Raw genomic sequence first — 21,002 nt, forward strand, 5'->3', positions numbered from 1 at the left:
TAACTTATAAAGGTAGAGAAACCTACTCTCCCAGAGCCTAAGCCCCAAACCCAGGGAAGGAAAAAGGTCACAAAGCCTCCCTTGGTCACCTGCTCCCAAATCCCAGGCCACCTTCAGCACTTCCACAACCCCTGCAGCTGGGTGGGGCTTCTCAAAGACAGCACCAATACAGGAAAAGGATGTGGGGCTGGAGCCTGTGGTAAAGGCCAGGGGGAGGGGAGGGGGGCAGCGTTTCCTGCCCACACCTCACTCCTCAGAGGGCTTTCTTCAGCTGAGATGGGCCCAGAGCACAGACCTCTTTTTCTCACAGCTGAAGGCCCTGCTCCTTCAGGTATGCCGCCCCTTTGTGGGGGATCCTTCCCACCACTGTTAAAGAAGTTCCATCTTAAATTGGCAGAAATTAGGTCCTTCCAGAGTCCCAAGGTTCCCTAGGTCCTGGGTTTCCCTGGCTCCGGGGCCTTGACTGTGAGTGGGCTCCCTGAGCTGCTGCAAAGTTCCCAACACTTGCTGCTGCCAACGTCGCTGCTGCTCCTGCTGCCGCTCTAGCCGGCTCTGCTGATCTGTCAACATTTGGAGCACCTTCAGGACCTGCTGCACAGCCCCCTGCACCGCATCTAGCTTCTCAGCCAAGCCCTGGGCACTGGCACAAGGCAGACGGGTCTGAGTACTCATGTCGTGAACCTGTGGAGAGAAAAGACTGACATGAGGCTAGCAGACAGCAGAAATGCACAGAGCTCTCCATCCCTCCCATATTCCTAACGGGACCAAATGGCAGCAGCTTAGAACCTGGGTTATATGGAAATCTATATGGATTGAGTCCAATCCATACATAAAACATAAATACTCGTCACAACTTACCCATCCAACTTCTGCTTTGAGACCTCCAATATAAGGAAACCCAATTATTCTTGCTTGAAGCAGCATATACTTTGAGAGAGCTGTGTTAGGAAGTTTTTTTTTCCTTCAATCAAACCACATTCTGCCTAGGTTCTACCCATTCCTCAGAACTAAAGCTTCAGGGGGAAAAAAAAAAGGAACTGTATGGAAAAAGAGACTTGACCCTTGTCTGGTTATTAGAGAGTAGAAGTATTAGAGGAGAAAGAGAAGGAAAAAGACAGCTATGCAGTTAATTAGAGCTTTTTAGAATTGAGGCTCTCCCTGAAAAGAGAGAAGCTGAACTGTTTGTCTCTCCCAAAGAACAATAAGAATCGAGCCCCAGAAGTTATTAGGGGGAAATATTAATCAGTAAAGGACAGGGAAAAAAAGTAAGAGTGGTGATAGATGGGGACTCTTGGCTAAGAGGCATTAAGATGGCTGGCTGCAGAACTGATAACAACAACAGAAAGTTCTTCCATTGTCTGCTTGGAGACCAGTATCCAAAACATTAGAGAAAGCCTCCCAAGACTTATCAAGATAAATAACTTGCCACTTCTGGTCATTAACAAGACCAAACAAATGAGATGAAAGAAAAGCAAGGATTACAAAGTCTTGGGCAAGAACTAAAGACCACAAGGACATCGGTTCTGTTTTCTTCACTGTTGTGCCCCTGAACACAAGGGATGCAAAAGAGAAAAACAAATTTGGGAAGTTAACAGCAGACTAAGAAAGTGGAATTTTAAAAATGGAATTTGGATTTCTGGATTATGGCTTAAAATATAAGGGTTTTATGTACAATAAATAATTTTGATTACATTAAATTAAAAAGGGTTTGTACAAACAAAACCAATGCAACCAAAATTAGAAGGGAAGCAACAAAATAGAAAAAAATCTTTATAACAAAAAACTGACAAAGGTCTAATTACTCAAATATATAAGGAGCCAAATCAACTGTACAAAAAATCAAGTCATTCCCCAATTGATAAATGGGCAAGGGACATGAATAGGCAATTTTCAGATAAAGAAATCAAAACTATCAAAAAACACATAAATAAGTGTTCTAAATCTCTTACAATTAGAGAAATGCAAATCAAAACAACTCTGAGATACCACCTCACACCTAGCAGATTAGCTAAAATGACAGCAAAGGAAAGTAATAAATGTTGGAGAGGATGTGGCAAAATTGGGGCATTAATGCATTGCTGGTGGAGTTGTGAATTGATCCAACCATTCTGGATGGAAATTTGGAACTATGCCCAAAGAGCGCTAAAAAAATTGCCTGGTTTATACTCCAAAGAGATCATAAGAGAAAAGACATGAACAAAAATATAGCTGCACTCTTTGAGGTAGCAAAAAACTGGAAAACAAGGGTATGCCCTTCAATTGGGGAATGGCTGAACAAATTGTGGTATATGCTGGTGATGGAATACTATTGTGCTAAAAGGAATGATGAGCTGGAGGAATTCCATGTGAACTAGAATGACCTCCAGGAATTGATGCAGAGTGAAAGGAGCAGAACCAGGAGAACATTGTACACAGAGATGGATACACTGTGGTAAAATCGAATGTAATGGACTTCTGTACTAGCAGCAATGCGATGATCCAGGACAATTCTGAGGGACTTATGAGAAAGAACACCATTCATATTCAGAGGAAGAACTGTGAGAGTAGAAACACAGAAGAAAAACAACTGCCTGATCACATGGATTGATGGGGATATGATTGGGGATACTGACTTTAAATGAGCACCCTAATGCAAATATCGATAATATGGAAATAGGTCTTGATCAATGACACATGTAAAACCCAGTGGAATTGTGCATCGGCTATGGGAGGGGAGGGATAGAACATGAATCCTAAAACCATGGAAAAATGTTCCAAGTTAATTAATAAAATAAAGATCTAAAAATAAGTAAATAAATAAAATAAAATATAAGGATTTCAGATTCCTGATCAAAGAGCAGCATACCTATGAAAGCTGATAAGAAAATCTTCCAGGTGTTACAATCTAGTAAAAGGATTTTAAGGGATGGGGAAGGAAGAAGACTGCCCTTTTATGTCTCATCTGCCCTGGCAGAGGTGGGAATAATAGGCAGAAGTTGTAAAGCTCCAAAATGTAGGTATTCAGGAAAAACTTTCTAACAATCACAGATCACAGAATGAGTTGTCTTAGGAATTGGTGGATTTCCCACACCTGGAGGTTTTCCAGCAGAGACTGGATGACTGTGTTAGTTACATTACCTTGAAGACTCCTTTTGTATATGGGTTGGACTACAGGGATGCTGTCCTTTCCAATTCTCAAGTTCTGTAATTGTCTCTTGGGCCAAGTAGAACCAAATCTCTCATCCACAATTTAGCCTTCAAATATCTGAAGGCAGCCATCATTACCTCTTCTAAGTCTTCCCTTCTCCAAGATAAACATCCCCAATTCTTTTAACCAGCCTGCCACAGCAGCTTTCCCCCAGGTCTAACATGCTCATGTGTCCAATAATCTAAAAATTGTTCTCCCCAAACCCTGCTATCCATCTCTCCTCCATCTGCAGCCAATCTTCTCAAGAGATTCATCATGAGGCAATTTGGAACTATGCCCAAAGGGCTTTAAAAGACTTCCTGCCCTTTGATCCAGCCATACCACTGCTGGGTTTATATCCCAAAGAGATAACAATAAGGAAAAAGACTTGTACAAAAATATTTATAGCTGCACTCTTTGTGGTAGCAAAAAATTGGAAAATGAGGGTATGTCTTTCAATTGGGGAATGGCTGAACAAATTGTGGTATCTGCTGGTGATGGAATACTATTGTGCTCAAAGGAATAATGAACTAGAGGAATTCCATGTGAACTGGAATGACCTTATGGATTTTAAAATTAATATTCAATAAATTCAATAAATATTATATTTCTAAATATCTTATTAATAATAAACTAACAAAAGAGACTAACTAAAAGGTACTAACCAGCTTGCTCCCAGGAACCAAAGAGCAAGAGGGAGGAGTTACAGTCAACTATAAAACAATAACATGATCACACAAACTGGTGGAGGCAGAGGAGAGATTAAAGGGAATTTGGGGAAAATTAAGGGACTTATGAGGGATGAAGTCCAAGGTTCAAAATCTCCATTTATACAACCTCCAGGAATTGATGTAGAGTGAAAGGAGCAGAATCAGCAGAACCTTACACACAGAGACTGATACACTGTGGCACAACCAAATATAATGGACTTCTCCACTAGTAGCAATACAATGATCCAGGACAATTCTGAGGGACTTATGAGAAAAAGCATGTTATCCACATCCAGAGAAAGAACTGTGGGAGCAGAAAACAGAAGAAAAACAACTGCTTGATCACATGGTTCAATGGGGATATGTTTGGGGATGTAGACTCTAAATGATCACCCTAGTGCAAATACTAATAATATAGAAATAGGTCTTGATCAATGATACATGTAAAACCCAGTGGAATTGCTCATTGGCTATGGGAGGGGGAAAAGGAGGAGGGGAGGGAAAGAATATGAATCATGGAACCATGGAAAAAAATTCTAATTAATTAAACTTTTAAAAAAGAGAGATTCATCCATGCCTACTATTTCCACCTCCCTCCTTATCTTATCTCTTTTCATTCCTTTATCTACTCACTTGAGGGCTGGAATCCTTAAGGTCTGGCAGGCCAGGGCTGGGCCCAGAAGACTGCACTCCTACCAGAAGAGGAAGAGAAGAGGAGCCAGTGCCCCTTTGTATATTCTGTACAGTAGCCTGCGGAGGAAGCAAGCAGTGTCAAACTTGAGTCCCTTCCTCCCCTCTTTCAGATGGAAAGAAGAGAGGAAAAGGGAATACAGAACAATCCCTGGCTATAATGGCCCATAACCCCCTTCAACAAAACAGACAGGATTCCCATCTCTTATTCTCCAAGTGAGGGCAGGCTTGGGGACTAAACCAAGTTTGAGGTCTGTACTCAGGGCACTACTGTCCCTTCTCAAATAAAGGTAGACTTGCAATCACCCTCAGAGTTTATTTCTGCTAATCTTGCTTTCCCTCCCCCCCTCATTTTATAAAAAAGGGAACTGAGGCCACAATAACAATGATTTGCCCATGGTTACATAATAATTCCACTACTTCTACTCCTGGAAAGTTGAGAAAAACGGGCTATGGACGACTTTTCCCCCTTCATCCTTCTCCCACCACCAATTCCAACCTTTAGATGCCCTGGACCTTACTTTTTTGTGGAGATAGATGGCTCTGTCCACAATCTTCTTCTTGACAATGAGGGCAGAGTTCCTTGGGGAAGGCATACATGCCCGCCCCCGACTCAGTGGATGAGGGGAAGCAGGTTGGCTCACTGGACCAGGAGCCACCAGCCCAATACCAGCATCACCTGTAAGTAAAGCAAGAATAGCAGCTACAGAGAGGCAGGGAGATCCTAGTCTCCAAAGTCATGCTTCCTACCTGTCTCCCCAACACTAATAGACAGACCAGGTGACTGAATGAATGTTTTTTTCCCCAGAAAAAATTGGAGTCTAGATAGCCAGAAAGTGAGAACACTTCCCAGAAATCCTCGGTTAGTGGCAGTTGAGACAGGTAATAAACAAAGTTCCTAAGATCCCTTGTATACTGTACATTGATCTATGAAGAAAATTAGAAGGTTAAGACTAAGAAAAAAGGGCCCTGTTTTGCATAATGTAGTAGTCACTGATGCCAAAGGATATAGAAAAATATCACAACATTCAAGCCTTTCTCCAACAAGAAATCAGGTACAGTGAGCTCAGGGCAACTGTTGGCCCATAAGCTCTTAAAGGAGGAGGTGCTTTAGGGATGGTGGGGTATATTATGATCATTTTAGAGATAAAGAAACTGGAGGTCAAAGACACAAAATGGTTTGCCCAAAGTAGAAAGTTGCAGAGCCAGGACTTGGCTCCAAACCCAGTGTCCTTCACAATCTTGAAGGAGTGGACTGTTGGCCAAAAACAGCTCTGCCTGAGACCTGAAATGAAGATACCCATTGCCTTGTAATCCAAGGAGTGTCAGGCTGAGAAAAGTGCCCTGTTTTGTCACTTGTCACACTCTCCCCCATCACTCTGCTCTGCAAGCACCCTCTTCACTAGCACACAGTAGGTATGGGTGACAGCCAACACGGATCCCAAGTGGAAGAGGGAGAAAGGGAAGCTAATGCTGCCATAACTTTACTCCCAAATAAACAAAGAAGTCCCAACAGATAAAGCAGAGTTCTGGGAGTAGCTTAAGGTAGAAGAGGAGCCCACAATTCCAGGTCAGAAATCTAGTGGACATGTTGGGCAGAGCACAACCCTTATCAGATACAACCACTAAGATAGGACTAAGGCCCAGAAAGCTTACTGTTAGCTGAGGCTTGGGGAGCCTCACTGGAACAAGCATCCTTGGGGTGGGTTCCACTATCCTCACACAGAGATGTCACACTGACAATCTTAATGCCCTCTTCACCATCCCAGCTCTGACCAGCTCCAGTCTCTCCCCTAGGCCCAGCTGACTGGCTTTCTAAGGATTCCTTTGGTTCCACCTCGCTCTCCTGCAACAAGTCCCAAAGTTGTTCATCCTCCCAGCCAGCTCTCCTGAGTGCCAGCAGCCGACTGTTCTGGTCCCTGGGAGGGAGAGGATGGCTGCTGCCAGGCAGGGGGCTGGGATCCACATTCTTCCGTTTCAAGAAGAGATAGATGGCCTGTGGTGTGACACGGATGTTGTCAAGCTCCAGGACCTTCTTGATCTTTCGAAAACTCAGCCCTGCTTTCCGAAGCTCCACGATTCGCTTCTTGGCATAGTCATCTAGACGACCCATGACCCTGGCCTGCTAGGGTTACAGTATATCCAAGGCCTCACTCCTCAGGAGTCCCTTGTCCCCTTGTCTGATGTCTGTCACACAGCTTGCTCCAATCCAGAAGCCTGTGCACAGAAATATACATACACAGAGGCGGCCTTTCAAGACCCAAAGCAGAAGTTCCTGGGATAGAATTCACCAACAAGAGAGCCCATTCTGATCCTTGCTGCTCCTGCAAAGCAAACACAATTCGTATCAGCCCCATCTCAGCTCACCCTGTCTCATTCCTCAGATGACAGTCTAGCCCCTAATACACATCAAATGGCTAAGTTAGCCTTGGCCCCACCATATCAAATTTCCCCTGGGGAACCAATTTGAGTTCCCCAACAACACCAGGTATCCCAATCAACAGAGATAACAGGTAGCCAGTCAGCAAACACGAAGTTCATAAAGGGGTCCTAGTAAACTAGGCGCTTTGGCCTGGAAAAAGTGTGTGAAAGGGAATGGAAGGATCTATAGAGCCCTAAGTCAAATAACTGAAGGGAGAAGTGAATTGGTAAATTTACAGTGTCTGCCCCTCATTTCTCACTCTGGCAAGGTCTGAAGGCAACAAAGGCACAGGTGTCAGTTTAAGACTTTGTCTTCAGAGAAAGAAAGTTTCTCTTCCCTGTTTTACCCTTTTCTTATCTCCCTTTTATTGCCTTTGTCTCTGACCTTCTACATCTGACCTTGTATGAGGCCATGGGAAAGTACAATTAAAATTAAACTCTTATATTGCTTTGCTCCTTATGCTAAATGAGTCAACTTATAAAGACCATATTATTGCCTTTGGGAAACTGTAGGAAACTTCCAGTAAAAATAGTCTTCTTTGGATGAGGAATCTGACATTTCTGAATCTTTTTTTTTAAACCCTTACCTTCCGTCTTGGAGTCAATACTGTGTATTGGCTCCAAGGCAGAAGAGTGGTAAGGGTAGGCAATAGGGGTCAAGTGACTTGCCCAGGGTCACACAGCTGCAAAGTGTCTGAGGCCAGATTTGAATCTAGGACCTCCCGTCTCTAGGCCTGGCTCTCAATCCACTGAGCTACCCAGCTGCCCCCTGAATTTTTTTTAAATCCTTTCTGGAATGGAAACATTAGTACTAAAAAAAATCTAGTCCTCACATTCCAGGGACTCATTCATCTGGGCTGTTAGGTGCTGCCAAATAATGGCGATTTCTCTGTTGCAAAGTGAAAGGGTCAAAGGGTTTCAGAAGAGATTAAGACAGAAAGTGGAAGCATCTATGATGTACAGCTTCTTCTCTCTTCTCATTCTCTTAACCCCTGACAATCTGGCTTCTTTTATTATTTTTATTATTCCACCAAATTGCTCCCTCCAAAATTACCAGTGATCCAAAGGTACCAAATCCAATGGCCTTTTCTCAATCCTCATCTCCTTGACCTCTCTACAGCCTTTGACACTACTAGTCACTCTTTTTAAAAACTTATTTTTTACCAATTACATGTAATAAAATTTCCACATAAGTTTTCAGATGTTATATGATCCATATTACCTTTCTCTCCCCCCCCCCCCCCATCACAGACCTGGCAAACAATTCAGTCCAGGTTATACATGTATTATCACACAAAACATATTTCTATGCTACTCATTTTTTGTAAGTGAATAATCTTATCAAGCCAAAACCCCCAACCATATAAAATAAATGAAAAATTGTATGCTTTCATCTGTATTCCTACTCCAACAGTTCTTCCTCTAAAGGTGAATAGCATTCTTTTTCGTAAGTCCTTCAGAACTGTTCTGGATCAATGTATTGCTGATAACTACTGATCACTTTAAAAAAAATCTTTTTTCAAACCCTTACCTTCCATCTTACAATGAATATTGTATTGGTTCTCAGGAAGAAGAGGGGTTAAGTGACTTGCCCAGGGTCACACAGCTAGGACGTGTCTGAGGTCATATTTGAACTCAGGACCTCCTGTTTCTAGGCCTGGCTCTCAATCCAATGAGCCACCCAGCTGCCCCCTACTGATCACTCTTGATACCCTCTTCTCTCTAGATTTTACAGACCACTCTGTTGCTTTTCTATCCATTCTTTCTCAACCTCCTTTGCTGGATCCTTCTCCAGATTATACCCTCTAACTGAAGATGTCCCTCAGAGTTCTGTCCTGGGCCTTCTTCTCTCCCTATTACTTCACACTTCAGGATTTCATTAGCTTCTTTGGCTTTAATTATTGGCTCTATGCTGATAATTCTCAAATCTCCTTATCTTGGCCCAACCTCTCTGCTAACCTCTAATCTCAAATTTCCAACTTTCTTTCAGACATCTCAAGCTAACCAAGTCCAAAACAGAATTCATTATCTTTCCCCCCCTGCCTCCTACCTTCCCCATTACTGTACAGCCCTTCAGTCTAAAACCTAGAATTCTCCTCAACTCTTTACTATCTCTCATATCTTCCCCCACCCCCTATCCAAGCTGCTGCCAAGACTTGTCCATTTTACTTCTACAATAGTAAATTTAGAAACTGAAGGTACCTCAGAAGACAGCTAGCCCCAATTCTTCATTTTATATTGGAGAAACTGAAGCCCAATGGAGGACTGACTTGATAACACATATATGACTCAAATCAAATTGCTTACCATCTCCATGAGTGGGGAGGAAAGGGAGGGAAGGAGCAGGTTTGGAAAGGATATTAAAGGTATTTAAGTAAAGGTATTTAAGCCCAGGTCTTCTGAGTCAAACAATCAACATGTATTAAGCACTTACTATGTAGCAAGCACTGTCCGAAGCACTGGAGATACAAAAAGAGGCGAAAGACAGAATGCCTTCCACAAGCTCTTGATCTAATGGAGGAGATATTATGCAAATAAATAAATACATCAGGGGCAAGACTCATCATCTCCCAGCCTCAGGCATTTTCTCTGCCTATCCCCCATGCCTGTGATATTCTTTCCCAACTCAACCTACTGATTTTCCCAGCTTATTTTTAAGAAGCCAGCTAAAATCCCATCCTCTATAGCAGTGGTTCCCAAACTTTTTTGACCTACCGCCCCCTTTCCAGAAAAAATATTACTTAGCCCCCTGGAAATTATTTTTTTTTTCATCTTAATAGCAATTAATAGGAAAGATAAATGCACCTGTGGCCATCATCGCACCCCCGGATCGCTGCAACACCCACCAGGGGAGGTAGCGCCCACTTTGGGAATCACTGCTCTACAGGAAGCTTTCCCCAACCACTTTTTTAAAAAATACATAATTTTTTTAAAACCCATACCTTCTGCCTTCGAATCAATACTATGACAATCCTGAAAGGAATAATGGGAATGCTATCCACCTCCAGAGACAGAACTGTTAGAGAAGGATGCATATGGATGTCAAAGCAGACTATTTTTCACATCAGTGTATATGTGATTTTATTTGGAGGTTTTGGTTTTGTTAGTGTGCGCTTCCAAGGATGACCAATATGGAAGTGTGTGTGTTTTGCATGATAATACATGTATGACCCAGATCAAATTACTTACCATCTCCAAATGGGGGAGGGAAGGAGATGGTTTGGATCTTATAATTTTGGAAAACATATGTTGAAAATTATTATATGTAACTGGGAAAATAAAATATCTTTGAATTAAAAAATAATTTTAATTTTTAAAAAAGCATACTCTCTAAGGCACAGAGTAGGAGAAAAGTCTATTGTTTCACCAACTCCCACCCCCAATACATAGGATTTGCTAGAATCACAGATGAAATGAATGAATAATAGAGTCCAGGAGAAAAATTCAAGACTTTCAAATTTCCATTATTCTTCCTGATTTTCCCTCCCCACCTCAAAAAAAAATTAAGGAAAAAAAAAATCAAAATTTCTTTAATCATTACCATTTTGAAATATCTAAAAAAATTAAGAGAAGTTGTTCAACTCTTTGTCATTCTGATAAGAACCACAGCTCACATTTGAGGTCAAAGTTTCCATTCATGACCACTGGGCAGAGAGAACTACCCTTGCCACACACAGCAAAAAGGATTAAATGCTGGAGAATTACTAAATGTCAGAGCTGGAAAGAAACTCAAGTTTGGATCAGAAAACAATGAGGGCCGGAGAAGCAGAAACAACTTTTCTTCATGTGTCTGCTGAATGGCAAAACCAAGGCAAGAAATTGTATTTCCTCAACCCCTCCATTCTTTCCAACCTCAGTGTTTGGGGGCTGCTTCCTCAAATGATCGGAAGTATGATTCTACATAATTAATACGACTACAAGAGTTGTATTCAATGAATCAAGCTTTTTTTTTCTCAAGTTATTTTTCTGAAAATGACACTTCCTCTCTTTGCTCAGGACTGTAAAGAACAAATCCAGATCAGTCAATAAAAAAATCATTTATTAAGCACCTATTATGTTTGAGTAACTGTGTTAGAGGTTTGGGGATTAAGTACAAAGAAACAATCCCTACTTGCAAGAAGCATACAATCTAAAGGAGAACACAAATATAGACATACACATATACATATATCTAATATACACACATTTGTAAAGACAAAACAACTCTGAAAGACTTAAGAACTCAGATCAACACAATGATCCCATCCCAATTCCAGAGGTCTCCTGATGGAACATGCCACCCATCTCCTGGCAGAGAAGTGACAGACTCAAGACTGCAGATTGAGCCATTTCTTTTTTGGACATGAGCAGTGCAGAAATTTGTTTTGTTTAACTATAAGTTTGTAACAGGGGTTTTGTTTTTCCTACTTTCTCAATATTAGGAAGCAGGACCAGAAAAGGGGAGAGAATAAACTTGAAAACAAAATAAAAAACAAATTTCAAAAAAATACATACAGCATAAATATAAAGTGAACAAATACAAATATATACAGAATCCTTAAATACAAAGTGATTAGGAAAAGAGGATATTAGCAGTTAGAGGGACCAAGAAAGGCCTTATGGGGGGCAGCTGGGTGATTCAGTGGATTGAAAGCCAGGCCTAGAGATGGGAAGTCCTAGGTTCAAATCTGGCCTCAGACACTTCCTAGCTGTGTGACCCTGGGCAAGTCACTTAACCCCCATTGCCTAGCCCATGGGTTAAAAAAGGGGGGGGGGGCACGCCTCATGAAGAAGGCAGATGGTACTTGGTTCATTCTTTTTTTTTTTAACCGATTACTTCCTGTCAGTATTAATTCTAAGACAGAAGAGCAGCAAGGGCAAGGCAATTGGGGTTAAGTGACTTACCCTCAGGCACACAGTTGGGAAGTATCTGAGGCCAGATCTGAACCCAATTTAAGATGAATCTTAAAAGGAGAGAACCTGTGTAGCAGAGATAAGGAGATAAAGCAGAAGAGACAGGCATCTTGGTGGAAGGCATGGAAATGAGATGGAGTATGCAAGGAATAGAAAGTCATTTTTGCTCCATTTTGGAGTGCAGGACAGGACATGATGCCCAGTGAAGCCAGAAAGTTAAGTTGAAGCTATTCTTTGAAAAGTTTTAAAAGCTAAACAAAATGTATATTTCATATCTTAAAGGCAATAAAAAAAAACACTCAAATTGATTGTATAGGATAGTCACATGGTCAGATCTGCATTTAAGTGAACTTATTTTGGCAGCAGTGTGTAGCATAAACTGGAGTGCTGAGAAACAGATAACAATCAATCATGTTTTACCTCTGCCAAACTAATCTTCCTATGATCTTGTCTCTCTTCTGTAGTGGCTCCCTACTGCCTACCAAGCCCCAAGCAAGGTAAACTCTTCTGCCTAACATTCAAGGCTCTATATCAAGGGTCGGCAACCTTTTTGGCCGTGAGAGCCATAAACACCTGTGGAAAGAGGAGGATAGAGGTGGAAGGCGCTGGAATATGGGGCAGGGGCTGAAGGGTCCCCTGGGGCACATCCTGGGGCTCTGCCCGGACTTGGCGGTCGGGAGGTGGGGCCAGATATGGCTTGAGAGCCATACATTGCTGACCCCTCCTGCTCTATATGATCTGGTGCCAATGCTAAACCTTTCCAAACTTATTTCATAAAACTGCCTCCACTCAAACGGGATTATTCTATGCCCCCCAAACATATCTTGCATTTATTCCTGTGAACTTACTCATGTTATATCTTTCACCTAAAATGTTCTTTGCCAGCTGAATTCCAAACTGGATCCATTAAAAGCTCAACTCACATGCCACCTCTTCCTTGAAGCCTTCAGAGACTCCACTGTCAGAAAAGATCCTTGCTTTCAGACTCTCAGAATCTTGTTTTGCAACTGTCTAACACACTTATGTCTTTCTGTGATTTACAGTTATCTACATCTCAATCACAGCTGAATCATCAATCAACTCCTATTCACGATAAGCTTAAGTATCGTCCAATCTACTCTCTTGACATTGTCTCTGTTGGCAATCTCAGAAGTTGCCAGCATTTTGGTTATCATCTACAAGGATGACACCTAAATCACCTAATATCCTAATCTATCTCTTGGGCTCCATAATATCAACTGCATGCTGAATAGTTCCACCTAGATGTTCCTCAAATTCAATGTGTTCAAACTAGAATTTGTTATCTTTGCCACTAAACCTACCCTTCCTTCAAAATGCCCAGTTTCTGTTGAGGACACCACCACCCTCCCTCACTCTCCCAAAACCCATATGCAATCAGTTGCTAAGTCCTATCAATTCTATTTCCCTATTTTTCAAGTCTGTGCCCTCTTGCTCTACTCATACAGCCACTACCTTAGTTCAGGCCCTACAAGCTAATGTCTCCTTATTCCCAGTCTCTCCTCTCTCCAAACTACCCTCCACACAAATGACACATTACTGTTCCTAGAATACAAGCCCAAAGATGTCACTCTGCTGTACAGAAATTTTCAATGACTCCCTACTGCCTCTCGAATAGAATACAATGTCCCAAGTAATGTCCAATATGTGTCCTTAGCATGGCACCAAAGGTCCTCTACCAGCTAGTTCCCACCTACCTAGAGAGGTAGAATCATACATAAGGGATAAAGCTAGGTTTGGCTCCTGTCTCAGGCACCTGTTTAATATATGGGACTCTAGGCAAGTCATTTAAACTCTGAGACTCAGGTTCCTCATCTGTGAAATGGAGAAAATAAAAACACCCACTTCTCAGCTTTTTAATGTAGATCAAATGAGAGAACATATAAAGCTCTCATAAATTTTATAGTACAACATAAATTGGTGCTACTATTATCTTCCCAAACTTGTCTCATATTTCTTCCTTTCAAATTGCTTGTCAGCTGCGGGAGAGGGGAGGAAAGAGGGAAGGGAGAGAAACAGAATCATGTAACCATAGAAAAATATTTAAAAATTTAAAAAAAATTTCTTCCCTTCAAACAGTCAAGTTAGTCTACAAGCTGTTCCCCAAGCTTTGATATCCCACGTCCTGTGTCTGTGCCTTTCCAAAAGCTATTTCCATCCTTGAAATGTACTTCCTCCTCCCCTCTGCCCCTTGAAAATCCTCAATTTCCTTCAAGAATCAACTCAAGAAGTATTGCCTTCAAAAGGCCTATCCTAGTTCTCCTAGGTCTTAGGGTGCTCCATTATATATTCTTATTTTCTCTCTATAGTCCATTTGTCATTCACTCTTACCCCTAAAGCTAGCAGGCTCCCCCCATCTGCTACTCTCCCTATCCCTGTACCTTAGCTCTGAGTTCCCTTTCTTCCTTTTCTTATATTGACCCTATTACTAACCACTTCAACTCCACATAGTCCTCAACTTTCCAATCTCTGGTCCCTTATCTTCTCAATGCTCAGCCCTAACCAAACCTAGTTTTGGATTATTCCCATCATCCGCTTATCCTACTACAAACTCACTATCTGAAATAAATCACACAATTGTGCTGACTGGGTACACTACAAACTTATGTTATCCAAGCTTACCTGGACCCTTAATGCCTAAGGCAATCCTTTAATTTCTTGCTACCTGATGTCATAATTCACTCCACACAGAAGCTATTCCAAACCTCTTCTCTCCTCATACCTCCAATATACTTTTATCCCTCTACTTTCTCAGCTAAGGACCTCACTTCTTACTTCACTGAAGAGATTGAGGTCATTTGCTGTGAATTCCCCTGTTCTTCAACTCAAAACCCTTGACATTATTCCCTACTGTGGTGCTTCTCTTTAAGAAGAACAATCCCTCTCAATTTCCCTAACAGACTGTTCCCTCAATCATCTCTACCTCTAATATTCAACCTCTCCATATCCACAACTTCTTTCCCTACTGCTTTCATATATGTCCAAGTCTGCCACATCCTAAAAAAAAACTTCTCTATATCCTACCATTCACTCAAAGAGAGTCTGATCTCTCTTTACTTTCTCAGCCAAACTCCTAAAACTCTCTATATGTTGTCTCCATTTCTTCTTCTTCAGTTCTTTGCAATGTGATTTCTGGCTTCATCAATCACTTAACAAGAATTACCAATCTGATTTTTTTTTAGTCCTCATTCTTCTTGACATTTCTGTTGCAATTGACACTATTGATTTTTATCTGGTGGAGGTAATGACCGAGGGGTTTTTATGAACCTCCTCTTTCCTACTTCTCTTGGCTGTCTGACTATGTCTCTCCAAATTAAGGCCCTTAACTGTGGGCCCTTCTCTCTCTCTCTCTCTCTCTCTCTCTCTCTCTCTCTCTCTCTATATATATATATATATATATATATATATATATATCTCTTTCCTTTCCATGGGTTTATTATCCCTATGCATTATTATTAGCCTTAATTCATATATATATCCAGCCCCAATCTCCCCCCTGAGCTTTGGTCCCACATCACCTTCTATTCATTGAGTACATCAAACTAAATAAATCAGGGACATCTCAAATTCAATATGTTCAAAACAATTATCTTTCGCCAAAAAATCCACTCTTCTAGGTTTCCCTATTTCCATGGAAAGCACTAACATTTTTCCAGTCTCCCAAATTCATAACCTAAGCTTAGACCTATTCATTCTCATTATTCAATTAGTTTGCCAAGTCTTTTGATTCAATATCCAAAACATCTTTCTCATCCATCCCCTAGAATCACTCTTATTACCTCTCATCTGGACTGTTAGAATGACCTCCTAATAGGTCTTTCTTCCTTAAATCTCTCCCAATGAGAATTCATCCTCCACAGTTGCCAAAGAGATTTTCCTTAACATTAGATATAAGCATGACACTCCTCTGCTCAACAAAGCATACTGGCTCGATATTGCCTCTACAATAAAACATAAACTCCTGTTGACCTTCAAAATATGCCTTTAGACTTAAGATAAAGAATGCAATCCACCTCCAGAAAAAGAACTGTTATTGTGAGATGCAGATCAAAGCATAATATTTTTCACATTAGTTTATTACAGTTTTATTTTGGAGTTTTGGTTTTATATGAGTATTTTCTGACAATGTATGTTTTGCATGATAATACATGAATAATTCAGATCAAATGGCTTACCATCTCTGAGGGGGGAAGAGAGGATCAGAGACAATTTGAATTGTAATTTCAGAAAACATGTGTTGAAAATTGTTATTGCAAGTAATTGGGAAAACAAAATATCTCTGAATAAAAAAAAAAGTTTTAGAGAAAAAAAACTACACCTCTAAGGGGCAAGTAAGCTGGCTCAGGGGATAGAAAGCCAGGCCTGAAGATGGGAGGTCCTAGATTCAATATTGGCCTGAGATACTGTGACCCTGGGCAAGTCACAGCCCCAGTTGCCTAGCCCTTACTGCTCTTCTACCTTGGAACTTCTACTTATTATTGATTCTCTGAAAGAAGGTAAGATTCTAGAAAAAATTCAAAATCAAAACACACTTTCACAACCTGGTCCCACCTTATCCTTTTATACTCATACTTTACTTACATTCCTTCACTCTTAAGGTTCAGCCAGCTGTCCTTTATGTTTCTCACACAATACTTCACCTCCCATATCTGGGCCAGGGCAATGGGTGTCCCCCATTCCTGGACTATTATGTTGCCCTCACGATCACTCTTTTCAAGACATAGTTCACAATCAAGCCATTCCCCAATTGATAAATGGGCAAGGGACATGAATAGGCAATTTTCAGATAAAGAATTCAAAAGTATCAATAAGCACATGAGAAAGTGTTCTAAATCTCTAATAATTAGAGAAATGCAAATGAAAACAACTCTGAGGTACCACCTCACACCTAGCAGATTGGCTAAAATGATAGCAGGAGAGAGTAATGAATGTTGGAGGGGATGTGGCAAAATTGGGACATTAATGCATTGCTGGTGGAGTTGTGAACTGATCCAACCATTCTGGATGGCAATTTGGAACTATGCCCAAAGATCGATAAAAGATGCCTGCCCTTTGATCCAGCCATACCTTTGCTGGGATTGTACCCCAAAGAGATCATAGATAAACAGACTTGCACAAAAATATTTATAGCTGCGCTCTTTGTGGTGGCAAAAAACTGGAAAGCAAGGGTATGCCCTTCGATTGGGGAATGGCTGAACAAATTGTGGTATATGTTGGTGGTGAAATACTATTGTGCTCAAAGGAATAATAAACTGGAGGGATTCCATGTGAACTGGAAAGACCTCCAGGAATTGATGCAGAATGAAAGGAGCAGAGCCAGAAGAACATTGTACACAGTGACTGATATACTGTGGTAAAATCAAATGTAATGGATTTCTGTACTAGGAGCAATGCAATGACCAAGACAATTCGGAGGGATTTATGGAAAGGAACACTACCCACATTCAGAGGAAGAACTACAGGAGTGGAAACACAGAAGAAAAACAACTGCTTGGACACTTGGGTTGATGAGGACATGATTGGAGATGTAGACCTGAAAAGACCACACCAATGTAACTATCAATAATATGTAAATAAGTCTTGTCTGACCACACATATTAAAACCGGTGGAAATTCGAGTTAGCTACAGCATCGGGGAGGGGGGGCGGGGGTGAAGGGTAAAGTAAAAACATGACTTATGTAACCATGGAAATTTTTTCTAAAAATAAAAAATTATAAAATAAATAAAAGAGAGAAGGGCAACAAATAAAAAAAAAAAAAAAAAAGACATAGATCAAGCCTTATCTTCTTCAAGGCTTTCCCCCCACTGTTGTGCCTTTCCTTCCCAACTACTTTTCACTTAACCACTTTATATTCATTTTATGTTAATTTTGTATATGTCTTGAAAAGGACCCAAATTTCACAGGAATAGGGGTTTCTTTTTCCTTTTTTTTGAATTTAGCACAGTGCTTAACAACCTAAAAGATATTTAAATCTTGGAGAATGAAGTACTTATCAATAGATTGTATCCCACTTAGAAGAAATATTTGCAAAAGATGGAACTGTTTTAAAAAGTTCTTCCTCTGGGGCAGCTGGGTAGCTCAGTGGAGTGAGAGTCAGGCCTAGAGACAGGAGGTCCTAGGTTCAAACCCGGCCTCAGCCACTTCCCAGCTGTGTGACCCTGGGCAAGTCACTTGACCCCCATTGCCCACCCTTACCAATCTTCCACCTATGAGACAATACACCAAAGTACAAGGGTTTAAAAAAAAAAAAATTAAAAAAAAAAGTTCTTCCTCTGTGGGAGGAGAAATACAGAAGAAAAAAAATTGCTTGAACACATGGGCTGATGGGGATATTATTGGGGATGTAGACACTAAACAATAACTCTAGTCCAACTATCAATAATATGGAATTAGGTCTTGATCAATGATACATGTAAAACACAGTTGAATTGTGTGTCGGCTAAGGGGCGACTTGGGGGAGAGGGAAAGAACATGAAATATGTAACTATGAGAAAATATTCAAAATAAAAACTTTAAAAAAAAGTTCTTCCTGAGCAGCCTTAGAAGCCATCAAAATAGCAATACTCAAACCCTAGCACAATAACTCAGGGCTTTGAATGGAAATTTATTTTGTAGGAAATCCTAATAGCATTTGCTCTCCACTAGTATTAACAACAGAATCTAGCACTTAGCAAGAATAATAAATTAAATAGGAATCGACCACAAGACCCAAACACTTCTCTCCCAAACAGCATCAAAGAAAGATATGCTCAATTTATAGTTATATGACACCTCTTTCCAGTTCTCCCTTCATCGATTAGATAAATCACCAATCAGAACACAACATCCAAAAAGAATGTCAAACCACATAACCTAGTGGAAACTGCTGTCCCTATCCTCTGTTCTCCCTTTCCCTTTTCTTTTTTCATAGAACAGCAATGATAACAAAACCTGAAGAATAAGAACGGAGGCAAACACAGATGTCATGTCATGTCATGTCATGTCACCTCACCAGGAGGGAAGGGCTCACTCAGTCTGGGTACTTTGGTTGGCTAAATCTAGTCTAGATGGTTAAAAGGAGTTCTCTACAATCCCTACTAGCCACTAATTAGCAGGACAAACACAAAATCTAAAAAGAGAACACCACAACAAAAGCTAATTTGCAGGGCCAAACAGGTGTGGCCATATGAAGCCCCATCCTAACATCAAAGATAAATAACACAAGAAAGACTTTTCAAGACAAACTAGTAGCCTACCAAGAATAGCCTTCAATCTTTTTGAAGGAGGACAAAAGAGATAAAGTAATACCTTTCAATCTCAAAAATAAGTTTATTGTGACCCCTCTTCTATTTATTTAACCATGACTTTTTGGGCACAATTGCATTTCCAGCCCTAGTTGCCTGGGCCCTATATCTATGCTTCTTACTTTAAAAAAATTCTATAGTCTTTTATTTATCCTTATTTCCCCCAGTTCAATCTATATGTTGTCTTAAGAGAATTTTTCATTTCTATTGGCTCCAGTACTGCCATTTAATTTTTTAAAACTATGTAACCTGCTGAAGCATTTTCTTTTCGAGTGAAATTTAGCTGAGATTTCCAAAAATTTAACTACAGTAGTTGGTAATAAAAGAATTTCTGGCTCAGCTTTATTTACTCATGATAAGCATTTGCTGGCTAGTTACAAATTCCAAAACAAATCCCTAGCACTTACTAATAAATCCAAAAATTCACTAAACTTCCCCTATCTGATATTTTTTGATAAAAATCTTTCCTCTCCATTTGCCTGCTATAAAATTTTCAGGTTTATCCGTATAATGTAAACCTCTACTTTTCCTTTCGGCCTCTAAAAATCCCACTCCTATCCTTCCTGTTGATATAACTAAGCTCTCTATATATTAAACTCTTCAAATTCTATTATTTTTCACTGGTCATTTAAATACCAGGTGCCTATATGCTTATTAAACTGGTTCTGATTGGCAACAGTGCCTATCAAAGAATCCTAGGATAGTCCCACTATCAAATATCCCGTTTATACATAGTTGTTTTCATTAGACTGTGAACTCCTTGTTTTTACCTTTCTTTCCATTCTTAGGTATTTTAAAGCCTTTTGAAACTTTTGAAGGGGAAAAGAGTTGGATTTAGGAGTCAAGGGGCAAGGAAAGCATAGGTTTTCGGGACACACCGCGTGAAGCCACTGTGTGACAAAACTAGCCACTTGGTTTCCCAGTAAAATGAGATTAGTTGCACTGAATACTCCCTAAGGTCCCTTCCGGAGGAGGGGGGGATCTAATACCAGGAAGCTAGTGAACAAATCCCAGGTCAACCCCTCCCGTGGTCCCGTTTCCGTCCAGCCACACCTCCTCCAAGCCTACGAGGGCTTTACTTTTATGAAGTGCAAATCGCTCAGGCACTTAGATAAGCCGGACACAATTAGTAAAGATAGAGTGCCGAGAGAAGGGGGTGGGGATCCGGAGCCCTCCCAGAGACCTCCTTCCCACCCACCCCCACCGCCGCCCCTCCATTCCCAGTCCTCTATCGGTGCTCGGCAAACCCGGCTGTCACTCACTACTATTCTGCCCTAGGACAGCGTCTGAGAAGCAGGGACCCGAGAAGAGGCAGCCAGAGGAAAGCGTTCACACTACGAGGCCTCAACGGCGAGTTCCCTCGTAGGCCTCCCGGGGATCCCTTTGCTCCGAGATCCCAGGCGCTCACGAAGTCCGGGTAGTTCCGTGCCGAAACTGTGTCCCTTTTCCCAGTTCAAGCCGGGCCCCTCCGCCTAATCATCGTCGTTGTCCGAGTCGTCCTAGTCGCAGCCGTCACCTGTCCGATACCTAACAGGCCCTGACTCCAGGGGCTGCGCTGCTGCCGCTGCCGTAGTAATAGTAGCAGTACTACTAGTAGTAGTAGCAGCAGCAGCAGCCGCCAGCGCCGCCGCCGCAGCCACCCCTCTTCCCAGGCAGCTTCTACCTGGGGAGAGCGCGCCCCCGCGCCAGCCGCTCGGTGCGCGTGCCAGCGAAATCGCTGAGGATGCCGGGAAGGTTTCGGCCTTAACCCGCTCGGAGCCGAGGCGCGAGAGGCTCATTCCCTACCAGAGCCTCTCTCTCCCTCATTCCACTTTTCTCT

This window comes from Gracilinanus agilis, chromosome 1, assembly GCF_016433145.1.
Source record: "Gracilinanus agilis isolate LMUSP501 chromosome 1, AgileGrace, whole genome shotgun sequence".
Lineage (NCBI taxonomy): Eukaryota > Metazoa > Chordata > Mammalia > Didelphimorphia > Didelphidae > Gracilinanus > Gracilinanus agilis.